Raw genomic sequence first — 15865 nt, forward strand, 5'->3', positions numbered from 1 at the left:
GCCGACGTCCCAGGTGTCGCATCTTTTCCACGAGCCCGGCACACCCCAGGACTGTACGCGCTACGTAAGTTCAAAGATTTTTTCTCTCGTGTAAGCAAACTAAAATTTAAAAAAGAAAAAGAAAAGAAAAAAAAAAGAAGGATGGAAAGGGTTACAACACTGCAGCCGAGCATCTTCTTATCGCTCCTCAGTCAACGGGATTTCGACATTTATCAATAAGGACGCCGAAGTACGAATTACGAAGCGCGTGAACGCAATTACTAAAACAGGGAGGACCAAGGGGAGACTTGAAAGATGCGATGAGATCATGAGAACGTGATGCTTGTTGTGCGAGCGCACCTCGCCTTTCTTCAGTTAATAGTAAGTATTTTGAGCTTCATCATTTACTAGGACCCTTCAACCCCCTCAGGAGGCCCGTTTTTAAATGCTTTACCGAATGCCGTGACACGCGTCGTTCTTTTCATGGATATTCAGCTCGGTCACGGCTGACTTCGTCGTCGAGTTACTCACTGGCACTGCAGTGAACAATTGAACAGACTTAATATCGTATTTCTTTACTAGGATCCAGTGGATAAGGAGGACTTATGCACGCCCGGCATGAACTCCTACATCGAAGGGAAGACGTTCCTGTCCGGAACCCGGGCACCTTCAGGACAGGCTGGTCACGTCGGTGACCGTCCTGCGACAGAATATGAGCGACGTCGCCTGGATTGGGGACAACAAGGGCTTCCTGTACAAGGTACCTGAACCAACTTGAACGTCCTTCAGCGGTGCCTGTACCTGTTAAGTCCCCGAGTGTAGCAAGCTAAAGGGCCGAACGAAAGACGGGGTCTCAAACAAAGCGGATCATGATCCAGCTTGTTCAAGTTTTTCTGCACCAAGGAGTCCAGGGCATCCAAAGCTTACTTGACAAAAGATCACCCATTTAATGTTAATTTCAATTTTTATTTTTTCCAAGGGGAGACGTTAGGAAACCTTGGTGTTAAAGGCGATGCAAGTCGCCTGACAGGCGCTCCTGCCGTCCCGGACACAACCTCACATTTTTATTATAATACACGTGGAAAGAATCTCACGGAGAAAAAACAGTATTCTTTGCGGATCTTAACCCAAGCTCTGATTTTTTGTTTGTGCATAATATAATGTCAAATTCCACCTTCGTACCTGTAGGTCTCATAAAACGTAAGTCGTGGAAACAGTGGTGGATCTACACTCTAAGAAAAAAGGGATCGCAACTTAGTCCTAAAGGGGAATACGCTGCCACAACCATTAGTCCTCCGGGACTTAGGGGGAGGGGAGTAATGTTTGCGCCCCTTCCGTTAGTCCCTCAAAGTTGGACACAGAGGACTGACTTTTGCACCCTTGCATTTATGCCACTGGAACAAAATGTTGCGCTCTTACTTTATGTATTACTAAATTGCGGCTTTATAGCCCAAGGTGGCGCATGTCAGCGTCAAATACAAAATTTTGTAAAAAAATATGTTATCGTGGAAAAGGGGTAGCCCTTTTCCACGATTATTACAATCACATTTGAACAGCGCTTATTTCACATCTGCACACATAATATACATTTAACATAGACAAGGAATTAGAACACAGATGACACACACGCACAACGCACACTTTACGACACGCTGATTCAATATTTTTTTTTTTTCATTGAACACGCTAATTCAATCGCCACCCCGAAAGGCGACCGGTGCGCCTTTTTTACTGATCATTTGAAACGAGAGCGTTTTCAGAAAAGATTGAACAACCATGTACGGTGACCATTTTTAATTTTGATGAAACAAATATGTTTTGCTGGCTCCATGCCATGAAGAATAAAAAAAATCCTTGTTTTTTAGAAGAAAAAACTTTGTGTTCGCGAAAAACATTCGTAAGCACCCCTTCAGTTACGTGCGCGTTTTGCGTATCGCGCGATGGTGGCATTTCGGGCGGCTTCCCCCAAAAAACTGTTCCAGCTTAGGGTCAAGAAATATTTACTGACAGATTAGGTATAGGAAGGATTGACAACAAACTAATAACCACCGAGTATTAAAATCGTTATTTTTACAAAAAAAAAAAATCGCAAGTGCTGCACATTGAGCAATAATTCGCTCTCGATTAAGTATATGTTTCTCCGTATGTAAAAAAATCTAAGGTCCTCACACTTTCCCAGTGTGTTTTTCTATATATAGTTCATCTGTGTGGGAAATATTGTTTTCCGGGTTGACGGAATAAATTTACGAGAATTGCTCACACAGGGGCATTTGGCTAAAATGCATTACTTTGAAAATTATTTAAAAAAAGGCCATATTTATTTTTACCGATACTCTCCGATATTAACATTAATGATATGTACTAACAGAATCTGCAAAAAACATAATACAATATTTTTGTGGCTTTGAAGGTATAAAGCGAGAAATAGGGCCAAATTGGCGCTAATGGGGTTGCCATAAATGGGGCGTGGACATACCACATTTTTTACAGTTTCATTATAATTAAAAAGCGTAAAAATGCCATGGGGTGGTGAGGAAAAGACAAATTGACAGCACAGATGTGGACGTTAGTTTTGAAGGGGAACTCCTAACACATATTCTTGCAACTGACCCAAAAATGCCCAAGGCCCGAGAGCGATCGAGAGGCGCCACCCAGTAACATGCTTCGCGGTGCCTGTTCCAACTGCTCGCCACCCAGTAACATGCTTCGCGGTGCCTGTTCCAACAGCTCGCCACCCAGTAACATGCTTCTCGGTGCCTGTTCCAACAGCTCGCCACCCAGTAACATGCTTCGCGGTGCCTGTTCCAACAGCTCGTCACCCATTAACATGCTTCGCGGTGCCTGCTCCAACAGCTCGCCACCCAGTAACATGCTTCGCGGTGCCTGTTCCAACAGCTCGCCACCCAGTAACATGCTTCCCCTATTGAAAATCGCTCTGATGGGACTTCAGGATTTTTTTAAAGGGTGTGAAAGGGACTTCAGGAATTCTTGTGATGTTTGAAAGGTGCACCGATATTTCCTGGTGGGTTCGTTGGCCCCGTCAGAGGCTCTCCTGAAATGTCTGAAGTCCCCTTTACAATGCCTTGAAATGTCTGGAAGCCTGTCAAGAACTTTTCTAATGGGGTCGGGAAAACCTTCAGGCTTCTTGAGATGTCGGCGGGCCACGGCTTAGGTCGAGAAAACACATTTCGCAGAATTAGAATATAGCCTTATTGTACGCTACGGGGAAAAAAAGTATTTGGAGAATGCCGATCGTATGTATGTACGGTCAGATTTGTAGTACTGCTCTTCTATCAAATACGAGTGGGCCGTCTGTCACTGCCCGGGGGTTCGGTCGCCAAGGAGGCCACTGAGGGCGACCGCCCCACGTAGAGAATCAACGAGCCGCTGGCCGAGTGGTGGTGACCGAGCGGCGTTTTGAGGCGAACGCAATCCTGTCCGCTGGAGGCGAAATTCGTGGAACAATAAAAAAAAAAAAAAAAAAAACAAGCTGCGCGCTTTCCAGAAAGAGGGACCCACGCGGGAGCGACTCGTTCCGGGAACCGGTTCTTCCACGGGAGACGGTCCCCAAAAGCAAGTCACACTGCCCCTCTCTCCGCCCGGCGATGGGGAGAGGGTGCAGGGCTGCCAGCCCAGCGGTCGGCGGGAGAGGGTGGTGTGTGCAAGCGGGGGAGGCCAGCCGCCAGTATTAGCCCCGAGAGCGAGCACAAGCGTCGCTGCGGTCGCCGCGCCCGGATTGGGTGAGGTGTACTGTGACGTCAGGGGGAGTACTCCGCTCCGCGATCTCGCATCGGCTCGCCACCCAGCACCGGTTTCCTGGTTTGGCGTTGTGTGCCGCTAGCTCTTCGAGGAGCTGGACTTCGTTTACCTGGTGTGCAAGACATTGAGTTAGGCCGGTATTGAAGTGCTTCCGTACATTTTATAAGCCTGCTTGTCCCTTTTACCTTAAAAATTGGGTTACAAATCCCGAAAGCTTTCGGCGGAGAACCTCCCCGTCCGTTTGCACGACACAGGGCAATCTTGCGAGGGGTCGGTGAAGCGATGGCGCAAGCGTTTCAGACGCTGGAATTCTGTTCCTTGCACGTTCATGATTTAAGACGATATTAGATACCGCTTTCAAGGCATTTGAAGTGGCATTTATATCATGCGCCTTTGGGTGGTCGGCAAAGTAGCTCGCGACCCTGACTCTGCGCTGCCACTGTGCATGCGCTGGTTCGCAGATGTTTTAAAGGCCGCGCGTCTGATGATCTTGAAAGTGCTCGTGGAACAGGGTTGTGTTACATAAATGTAGCTTCTTCGCGAATTAATTATATAGTTTATACACGTATGCAGGCATATTTCTTAGAAGATGCACAATTACTGGAAATTAGTTTGTATGGTAGCAGCAAAAACGGCCGAGTTGCCCCCAGTTGTCTCTATGATATGTATTGAACTGCCAAACTATGCACGGCAATAGCGCCGTAATATGGAATGTTTATACTTTTTCCTGACGTTCTTTATTCCAGCCTATTCCGAAAATACACTGTTTAGTCTGAATTGTCATTTCCAATTAAAAGAGACACTGCTGCGGGTCCCCAAAAGCTTCCTCAGCCTCCAAACTCCCTACAGCTGGACTCTGACATCAGAGGAAACAGGAGTAAAAGCAAGCATTCGAACGTCTGTCCAGTGGTAGATGCAGCACCAGCAGCAGAAAATGTGAAACCTGTGAAGGGCGACAGTCTGCGTGAGAAAAGCTTCTGGTATTTTAGCTTCAGGACAATTCGATTTGGCTTAAGGGGCTAATAACGAGCTAGACACCTTCGCTTACGTTTGTTATACATTACTTGAGGGTTGGTATAAACAAGTCCACAAATACCACCCGTGTAGTCCATTGAAATACTATCCGAATCCAGCAAAGGTCAAATGCAAGCAATGTATATAATAAATGTTCCTTGTTTTTTTTTTTTTTAACTTTTCCCCTGCACTTGGGCTGTCTTACTTGTGACTCTTTCTTGATGGCCCAGACTGTATTTAACATGTTGCTCGAGCAGCATGCAGCTTTTCTGCTTCGGCGATCTTGTTTAAAAACAGAGATACAAAAAAAAAAAAACATAACCTGCCAATTTATTCAGACCATCAGCAGCATTCATTGTGCGAGATGTAAATCTATAGTAATGCTCCTGCAATTGTGGCCATATTTCTTTATTTTTATATACCAGCTGTGATTCATGCGTTGCCTGCCCTGTCAACCATGCTTAAAATGTTGGTTCAAGTTTCGCCTGTAGCTACAGGCCATACCTCAATAAAGGTTCATATAAAAATTTCCACTTCCTACGAAAAACACGCCAAAAAAAATTAAACAGGAACGAGCGCGCCGACAGCCTCCACAGGGCGAGCGGGGCGAGCCGGGGAAAAATTCTCTCCTCGCCGTGACGTCACCCTGGTTCGCCGTAAGGGGGCGCCACGCGAACTTCTCGGGGCTAATAGCCATTTTCTCTCTGCTCGTGGACAGTTCCGGTTAGCCCACACAGCGGATTTTTGGAGCGGACCAATTTCCTCCAGCAAGGTGAGCATGCATGCCTTTCAGGGCTCGCCCCTTGGTCTCTTTTGATTCTTCCTTGGTTCCGCAGGTGCACCATAGTTCGGCGCTGGCCGCCTTCAGCACCGTTCGAGCGCCGTCGTGTTCAGCGCATTCAAGGAGATGGTGGCCGGTGTCGGCTTACTCGCTGCAAAGCCTGGCAGTCGGGGTCAGCGTCCCACCGCATGTTGTGCCTGCGCACCGGGATTATGGCGCTGTGGGCCCTGAGACGGTGGATGACGGTCCCTGTCCGGACTTGGTTTTTGCGCCTCTTCGTCCGTCCGACTTCAGAAGCATCCAGCGAGCGAAAAATACGCCGAAGACGCCGGCGTATTGTCATCATGGACGAAACCGTGACTGTGCTCGGGATTTCTCAACGGCGGCGGGTGTTAGCGCTTGCGACTTCATGCTTTTCGCTAAACGCGCTTACTAAGACTGTGTATGTGTACATGAGGTGCACCTGCTCGGTTTTATTAGCTGAACTACCGCACATCAGGAATATACCAAGTCGCATTGTGAGTACTTCGAAATATATTTTTCTTTGTGATAATGAAGTCAGTTGTCCCTGTTTGATGTGATCTCTTTCGTCTACCGCTCCTTGCGCCGGGTTTCAACAAACGTTGCTTTTTATCACCTTTTTGAGTTATAATATGCATGTAAAACTAAATGTCTGCAATAAATTTTGAATAATGTTTTGAACTGCATTTTGTCTATGGTTCACAGTCATTTGCGCGTCTAAAGGGGCGATGGGCTAAAGGGTCTGACGGGTTGAAGGGCTGTGGGGCTAAAGGGTTTTTCTATGGGGCATCCCTGAAGGGTTTTTCTGTAGGGTATTTTTGAAGGCCTGTGAGGTCCCATAATCCTTCAAGGCTGACGGGCCCTTTAGAAATATTTTCAATAGGGTCGCGGTGCCTGTTCCAACAGCTTGCCACCCAGTAACATGCTTCGCGGTGCCTGTTCCAACAGCTTGCCACCCAGTAACATGCTTCGCGGTGCCTGTTCCAACAGCTCGCCACCCAGTAACATGCTTCGCGGTGCCTGTTTCAACAGCTGGCGTATAGCATTTCCGTCTACACTACATAAAGGAAGCAACCGGAGCCACTTTGCAAACAGATCATCCTACAACCTTGGCGGTCACTTGAATTGAATAGGAGGTAGGGTGCGGCAGAACCTGAACTTGCGCCGCCTGTGAGCGACAATAGATCCGCCGCCGTGGAGGGCCACACAACGCCAAAGAAAAAAAAGAAAAAAAAACTGCGAAAAAATAAATCAATTTCATTGACTGAGATGACCTGTATTAGGGTGTTTACAGGTAGGATCGAACGACCATGTCTGGTAGGCATTTTTTTTTTTGTTTAGCAAAAGATATATTTTACTTGTGCAACTGCAAAAACATATTCGAACATTTTTTTTTTTGGTAAATAAAATTTCTTTTGAGGAACGAAAATCACAAAGTCGCTGTCGGTATACGTGAAGATTTTTGCGACTTGCGTTAAACCCTCCCTTTGGATATTTATAAAAAAGAAAAACTGTTGTCGCCTTAGGTTTTATATTTTTTGTGCAGAGACTGCACATAAAATAAAAAGGGGTAAACATGTATTTTCGATTACTAAGCAATTCAGAGCTTTATAGATCCGAATCTTAAAAGACTGGAAATTCAAATTTTTCAACATGATTTGGACGCGCTTGTTTCATATTCGGATAAATTGTCATTGAAATTGAAAACGATAACCTTTCTAAAAAAAATACGCTGAAATGTACACAGGTTACCAATTTTGCAATAATTGGAAAATGAGCTTACAATAAAGCTCATCTTAATTTTCCTTCTATTTTTCACAGATCAAGACTCATAATTTGTCCTATCAGGCCCTTCAAATTTCCTTTGCCATACTTTTGTATTTTTGAATTTACAGAGCGCTAAACATACAGAATTGCCGCAACGGGAGTAGAGAAAGATAGGACGTTGCCGATTTCAAAAAAAGGCAAGAAAGTGGTCGAAAAATGTAGAAAGTCTGTGAGGAGAAAACACTGTGACAGAAGTTCGGGAAAAATAAGAATTCACACAAAAGATTGCAGGTTAGTTTGAAGCATGCACAAGAAAACAATTTAGCCGCAGGTTTCTTGGATCAGGAAATTTCGGAGCCTAGCCTTTGTAGGGAAACAGGGCTGCTGACGAACAGGCTTAGTTGGTGATAAGAAAGAACACTCGTGTAAAGGGGTGCAATTGAAACGAGTTTAATGAATCAAGGTCCTGTGCGCACATTCGGCGCTTGTAGCGCGCATTCTTTCTGCCGGACGGTGACCTGAGTCGGTCACGGCGCTCAACTTGCACTCCGAGGAGGAGAATATTTTTCCGGTCTTGCCTGTAATGATCACCGTTCGTTTCTTCACAATGGCACCGGAGGCTCACGACCTCGATCTGCTTATTGCGAGCCGTAGGAGACTTTACTTTCAAATATATATATTTTCTGCGTCTAATGTTCTTGCTAAAACAGCTGCGGTTGCGAAATGTCGGATAGCATGCACTGCCACAAGTGACACGACTCAATTCCACGCACAAGAGAAACAGGGTCCCACTCCTTTGCTTTCATCTCCTCGATCGCTTTGACGTCAGCTTTCGGGAGATGGATTAGTTTCACGTTCGGCAGTTTAGTGTTCAGTGGGGATTCCGAGTCAAGAGGTCCAACGCGTCAAAAGGTCCAACGAGTCAAGAGGTCCAATATTGGACCTCTTGACGCGTTGGACCTCCTGACGCGGTGGACCTCTTGACTCGCCGTGGATCTCTTGACTCGTTGGACCTCTTGACGCGTTGGACCTCTTGACCCATATTGGATTTCTTGACTCGTGCCTCGATATGTCAAGAGGTCCAACGCGTCAAGAGATCCAACATTGGATAGCTTGACTCGTTGCATCTCTTGGTGTCTAATATGTACAGGCAAGGGGTGTGAAATAAGTACAGGAAAAAATTGAGAAACAAAAATTATGAGGGCACCTAAGCTTTCTCCTACGATGTGAGAATGCGCGAGCACTAGCTTTTCCCGAGTTGTGCTGCCGCAACGGATAGCGTGCTAGTTGCGCGATCAAGAGGGCCTAGGTTCGAAAGCAGGCCAAGAATGGTTTCGTACTCACGTAACCAGGGAGGTCACGTGACCAGTCTTTTTTTTTTTTGTCAAAGTGACCACAGACCTTTTTTTTGTTTGGTCACATGACCAGATAGGTCTCGTGATCAGAAAAATCACGTGACCAGGGAGATCACGTGACCAAAGTTATCACGCAACCAGAGTTTTTTTTTCTTTATTATGTTGGATTGTGTTGGACAAGTGACGGATTTTGACGACGGATTTTGCCGACGGCTTTTTGGCTGACTGAGCCAGGTAATGCTTACGCATTAAAAAAGCAGACAACAGAGATGCTGACAATAAAGGCGGAGAAGCAAAATGTCGAAAAAAGAGCCAAAAGTTGAGCTGTGAAGACTGTAAGGCTGTGAAGAACACGGCTTTGATGAATCGTTTCTGGCCAGTGATGTAATCAGTGCTCGTGCGTATAACCCGTGATTTGCTTGGTTTCTAAAGCGACAGATACGCGCGCCCTGGGCTGTGGGCTCTGGATTTGTAAACACCAGAAATCATTGTTGTTATAAACTCTCAAGCTTATGGCAACATTCGTTTGTCGGGGACCTGTGTGACTTCGCTCTTCTACCCCTGACCACAAAGTCGTAAATCTGCATCTCCCGTGTTGCTCTCCACCTCGAATATCGAACACGCAACCGGAAAGTTCTTAAAATTTCACAATTTGAGAAGCCTTTTTTTTTTTTTTTTTTTTTTTTTAAGAAGTGACTATTTTGACATCCGGGTTCGAACCAATTGTAAAACCATTTTGAACACATCTTCCGTCACATACGAAAGATATGTCCATAGTTATTTGCTATTTCGACGTCTACCATCACAATAAAGCCCTATTACGGCGTTGGTCGTCAGGATAAATGAACATAGTTTTTTTTTTTTAATTTCTGTGTCATCATTTTTAAAAGTTGTAGTAATTGATATAATTTGTGCACGTCCCGTCAAAATAGCTTCATTGATATTTTGAATTCCTTGGTCTTCGAGGAGCTTGATGAGACAGTTTGGCCTGGCGCAGATGGCGTATAAAGTTACTCATTTTTTCCGTTCGCCGTGGCCTATTTTAACTATAGCACTGGACACACTAGATCTATAGGTTTCAAAGATCGACGTGTTTTTCGACACGAACAATTCTTCAATAGACTTCAGTCTTTATAATCCAATTTTCTCAAAAAGTATTAAGCAACTAACCCACCATCTTACAATTCCAACCGACTAACACATCGCGTAATTTTAACTAAAAATAAATGATATTGACAGACAAGTGTTCGGTAATTCGTGTCAAGAGTGCTTAATCATGAAACGTTCAGTTTCATGATTTATTTCACCGCATTTTCAAAAATAAAGAGCAGTAAAGGAGTTACATATAGCTAGCATAAATATTTGTGGCTGTTCCGTGCTTTTGAGTAAGCCATCGGCCCAAATTAACCCGCTATAACTCGCACCGGTCACAACGTTTCAAAAAGACAATGCTCGCATTCATTTACAACACTCTATTGGACGCCAAGTGGCCTAATCTGGGCTCGTTTAAAGACGCCCTCTAATGATATCTGAGCTTCTTTCTATGTTGTGTTATTTACCTCTTTAGTGATTCGATGAACTCAGTGAATAAAAACTAAAGCATAAAATAGTAGTGCATCATATTTTTAATAGAACATATGAGAACCCGGGACTGGACAAAGTTACCCAAGGAAGTATTTACGATTACAAATACTGAGATACATGAAAGGGAAGGCTAAACGCGAGATGGCTGAGGTACATTTGTTGTTTATATCTCGGGATCTTAAGAGACACTTCCATAGAAATGGCATAACTGAGTCCTAGAACAGAGAGACTGGAACACAGATATTAAGTTCTACAAGTCCAAATTATGTCACCAGGCACTATACATTATTTGACGCCCAAATACATACACCTTGTGGCAAATAGTATCTGTCTACTTGTATCCAATGGCTATGTAGTACTTGCATTGCCCAAAATAATTCAAATAGTTCAAACAGTCGGAAACCGTCACAAGCAGTCCCCCCCGTCCCCATTACAAGCAATATCATTATAAACAGAGAAGATAAAAATAAGGCTCGATGGACCTCTTGACGCGTTGAACCTCTTGACGCATTGGACCTCTTGACGCGTTGGACCTCTTGACTCGATGGACCTCTTGACGCGTTGGACCTCTTGACACAAATTGGACCTTTTGACGCGTTCGACCTCTTGACGCGTTCGACCACTTGACTCGAATTGGACCTTTTGACTCGTTGGACCTCTTGACTCGGCTGTCACGTGGCTATTTGACCTCTTGACTCGTTGGACCTCTTGAGCATAAGCGTTTCTTCTTAAGGGGGGGGGGGGGGTGCAACGATTTCCGGACTTCGGTGAAAAATTTATGGAAGTTGCCCTTTGACACTTCTGAAGTAAAGAACAGAAAACAGATTTCGCCTGCGTGTCCTAGTTGTTGCGTAAAAAAAAAGAAGATAAATATTGGCATTTCGGGCACCCCTCAACTCACTCCCATGTCTCCAGGGTCACTCATTCGGAGTGCCGTGTAGGTTCCCGTGTGCTATCTCGGAGGACGCTTTCTCTCTGTCTCTCTGCTGACAATAGCGGGCGCTATGCTGCAGCTTAGAGCCGAGCGAGGTCACGTAATCTTCCCGCCATCGTTCTTTCGGCTGCCACTTGCGGCTGCGGGTGGGGGAAACCGCTCGGCTTTTGCTTTGGGACTATGCAGCGGAATCGCGAAATTTTTATGAAGGAGGTGTTTTTTCTATCCTCCGGGACACGATAAACAACGTAAAAATTACGAGATGCAAATTTTTTAAAACATAAAATTGTTGCACCCCCCTTTAAAGTGGCTTGCTGCACCATCACTGACGTAGGTCACATGAGCATACCCAAACTGGATTTCACAATTTTCTAAACCGTTGTCATATAAATAAAGTTAAAGATAATCTCATTCAATTGAAATTCTTTTTTTTTTCGGTATTCTTTTTTTTTTTTTTGCGTTGTGCGGCTTTTCACGGCGGCGGAACTATTGGCGCTCACAGGCGGCGCAGGTTCAGATTCTGCCGCGCCCTACCTCCTATATCAAGTTACCGCCAAGGTTGTAGGCTGATCTGTTTGCAAAGTCACTCCGGTTGCTTCCTTCGCGTCGCGTAGACGGAAACGCTACACACCGGCTGTTGAAACAGGCACCGCGAAGCATGTTACAGGGTGGCGCACCACGATCGCTCTCGGGCCTTGGGCATTTTGGGTCACTTGTACGAAAATGTATTAAAAATTTTCCCTTAAAAACTACCGTCCACCTCTGTGCTGTCAGTTTGTATTTTCCTGACCACCACGTAGCATTTGTACGCTTTTTAATAATATAAAAAATGTGAAAGAATGGGTATGTGCACTCCCCATTTATGGGAACCACGTTATCGTCAATTTGGCCCTATTCCTTGCTTTATAACTTCAAAGCCACACAAATATTGCATTATGTATTTGCAGATTCTGTTAGTACATATTATAAATGTTAATATCGGAGATTTTAAAGAAAATTAAAGAATGCTTTTTTTAATGATTTTCAAAGCAATTCATTTTTAGTTGAATGCTCGTCGGTGAGGAATTCTCGTAAATATCTGCCGCTAACGAAGACAACGGCATTTCATGCACAAACAATATACAGAGCAACACACTGGCAAAGATTGAAAAGCTTAGCCTTTATACATACGGAGAAAAAAAAATCTTCTATCCAGAGCGCTTTTGCGCAATGTGCCGTATTTGCGATTTTATTTCTCAAAATAACGACCCTAATACTCGGAGACTTATCTGAAAACGCCAAGGAGTTGAGTGACCAACTCAACCGTGAACGATGTTACAAATATAGTTCTGCTTTCGCACCAATATTGTTCTTCAATATTGTTGCTAAACATTTCAAGGAGTGGATAGCGGTCATCGCGCCAGTTCTAAAAAAGTCAAATTTGGGGGTTTTACGTGCCAAACCTACGACGGGCATCTGGCACGCCCCAGCGGAGGACTGAGGATTAATTTCGACCACCTGGGGATTTTTTGACGTGCAACCGAAAGCTCGGTTACACGGCGCCTCCTCCGCAATAAGCCTTCGTCATATTGCGGGCACCTCGGTCGGGATTCGAACCCGCCACCTGGGGATCCGTAGGCCGGCGCTCTCGCGTCGGAGCCACCGAGGCGGCACGCGCCAGTTCTTGAACGGCAAGAAAGAAAAAGACGACAGGGAGAGAAAGTTCGCGAGCAAGTTTGAGCCGCTAGGTTTTCGAAGGTCTTTACAATGATATGTAAATAATGTATATATAAATACTGATTGATATAAGTGGTGACCCGGACGTCCCGACAGAACACCAAGGCGAGCAGCGACGGCAACGGATGTCTCTTCTGCAGCGCAACAGTCCCAAGTCGCAGCCCTCGCCGTCCGCCTTCCGCCATTCTGGCCCGCAGATCCGCAATTGTGGTTTGCGAAAATAGAGTCGCAATTTGCCTTGCGGCGCATCACAGACCAGCAGTCGCGGTTACATCACGTTGTAAGCGCGTTGACATCAGCAGATGCAGCGGAGGTGCGCGATATTATCCTAGCATCACCCACGCTAACACCCTACGACATCCTCAAGGCAGAACTAGTTCGACGCCCCAGCCTAGCCGAACAGCGACGGCTACAACAACTTCTGACTACAGAAGAGCTGGGGGACAAAACACCCTCACAGTTATTGCGTCGGATGAGGCGCTTGTTGAGAAACGCCACCATTGAGGACTCACTTCTGCAACAATTGTTTAGCAGCGTCTACCCAACGACGTCCGTATGATGCTCGCGTCAGCAGAGAGCGCAACCCTGTATGACCTCGCAAATGTGGTGGATCGCATTATCGACATATCAACGACACGCCGCTCGGAAGTTTACGAAACAACTCGATCTCCACAACAGCCCTCAGATTTCTGCACCGCCATGGAGCGACGCACGGATCAATTGACAAAAATGGTGGTTGCTCTCAGCCCTTCACGATCGCCATCACAACGTCGAAACAACTCGCCAGCCCGCTGACGTAGCAGGTCCTACAGCGCTGCTAACCAACAATGTTGGTATCACCGTACATTGGGCACCCGCGCCCGGAAATGCACTTGAACGGCGCCGGGAAACAGCAACGCCAGCTACTAGCGACGACGAGCACGCCTGGCCGGTTGCAACGTCGTCTTTGCCTGTTCTTCTTCCAGATAAGGACACAAAAATTCGTTTCCTAGTTAACACCGACGCCGAGGTGTCAGTATTGCCTCCAACAGCTCAAGATTGTCGTAATCAGCAACCCTCGATACTTAAAGGGACCATGAAGGCAGTTTCGAAGTTTTATTCGACGATTTAAATGAATGTCAGGCACGTCCCAGATGCTGTTGACCAAGTTCTAGCCCGAACAGAGGTTTGGGTGCCGCACCAATCGAGCAAACAGGCGCGGTAATAATCACAGTTTATCATACACAGTTTGCCCACTGTAGAATAAGCCTGTGGTAATCGCAAACCACGTGATCGAGGGCCTTGTGTGTTTGAAAGTACATTGTAGAACTTAACTCATTACATATTATTCACACAATATAAATTATATTGATAACCAATTAATTCAAAAAGAGAGAAACGTTGCTCAAATAATTATTTAAACTCGTAAAAGCGCCCTCTCACCACGGATGGGGTAACTAACCACATTTTATGTTTCGCTTTTATTGTTTTGCTTTTCAAGATGGCGGCCCCCATGGCATTTTGTTTACCCGCTTCTCTCGTCCGCTTGCGTTGCGTTTTCGCTTTATTGTGACGTGCCCGCTGGACGACAATCACAGGTATTTTATTCACGCAAGAGTTATTTCAAGCAGGCAAGTGTTCATTTTTGCTCTACATAGTACAATTTATACGAAAACGTTACAAACAGCACATGCAATGATGCGGTTGCTGGCGGGCATTAGCGAACAGACACGGTAATACAAACAGCTTGAATGTTAGCCCTCAAGCTATGTGCATAAAAAATGATAAACCTAAGCTCAACAAACTTAGTCTAAACAGGTAGAGGTAAAGTCGCGGTAAAGGTATTTCAAAATAGCTATCGATAAACCATGCAAAAAAACAAAAAAACTGCACAGACTCGCCAGTTTTACATAACGATTGTGATTACAAACCAGTTGCTTTAACAGTAACTACAGGCTAATGTGGAAAAGAATAAAGCTGTGTTTGGAGGTGCATTTGACCTGCCCGTCCTTTTCCCCGCCAAGATGAATGTTCAATACACCTGGGGGATAGCCCCCCAGGTGTATTGAACATTCATCTTGGTTCGACAAATATTTCGTTTCTCCGAAAAAGTAACGGAAGTGATCGAAGTGAGGATATTGCATCTGATCGGTTAGAGGCTCAAACGATGGAAGTTCCCTCTTTCGTCATTTGAGCCTCTAACCAATCAGACGCAATATCGTCACTTCCATCTCTTCCCTTTCTTCTCAGGAGAAACAAGACATTTGTCGAACATTGCCCCCCTGGTCAGTTTTCTATGAGATATGTTGGATCTAGCCAGTCAATTTCTTCAGCACAATGTTTAGCTGTTAGGTTCGATGACAGCGCGCCTTTACAACCCTCCGTCTCCTGAACTGCCTAACGGGGTTACTGGCCCTACGATAGAAATATCACCTATCATCGACAAACTGTAAGCACCTAGAATGCCACTTTCTGACTAGCATCACCATTGAACATTGTCGTCCATGGACGCAACCTCCTGGTTGAGCATTCTTCACTGCTCGCCCTCGCCAACAACCTCACCTAATCCCGTTATTGCTGATCACTGGTGATGTACACCAGCCGGCAATATGAAGGTGAACACCTTACCTGGATTCTTGCCTGTTTTACGGCTCCCTAAAGCTATATTAACTCTCAACATCTCAAATGGTACGTGCCTTTGGGTCTGAACTTTGCGTTCTAGCCCTCTTCTGGAACAGAGATTGTTCCAAAACTTGCAGGAGCGTCAAAAACAAGAAAAGGGATGTTCACCTTCATATCGCTCACGGGTGTACCTTCAAACTCCGGCTCACGCCCAACCTGCCCCTGGTGTTCCCGGTCTGTGTTTGACAATGTCGCCACTCTCCAAAGCAACGTTTGTGATTTCACTAGAAATACGAAGATGTATCTCTCGCTTCTGTATCAATGCCTCTCCTCATTATCAACTGAGTGGCTCTG

General features: G+C 45.4%; 1 protein-coding gene across 1 annotated transcript in view; it reads left to right on the forward strand.

The window, feature by feature from the left end:
* The first annotated feature begins 698 nt into the window (after positions 1–698).
* LOC115324778 (hepatocyte growth factor receptor-like) overlaps positions 699–15865 on the forward strand; it is a 90945-nt gene continuing 75778 nt past the window's right edge. The window contains exon 1 of the mRNA XM_042291676.1: positions 699–739. The gene's annotated coding sequence lies outside the window, so the exon portion shown is untranslated. The remainder of the gene's footprint in view (positions 740–15865) is intronic.

Source organism: Ixodes scapularis, unplaced genomic scaffold (assembly GCF_016920785.2).
Source record: "Ixodes scapularis isolate PalLabHiFi unplaced genomic scaffold, ASM1692078v2 PGA_scaffold2__306_contigs__length_199485367, whole genome shotgun sequence".
Lineage (NCBI taxonomy): Eukaryota > Metazoa > Arthropoda > Arachnida > Ixodida > Ixodidae > Ixodes > Ixodes scapularis.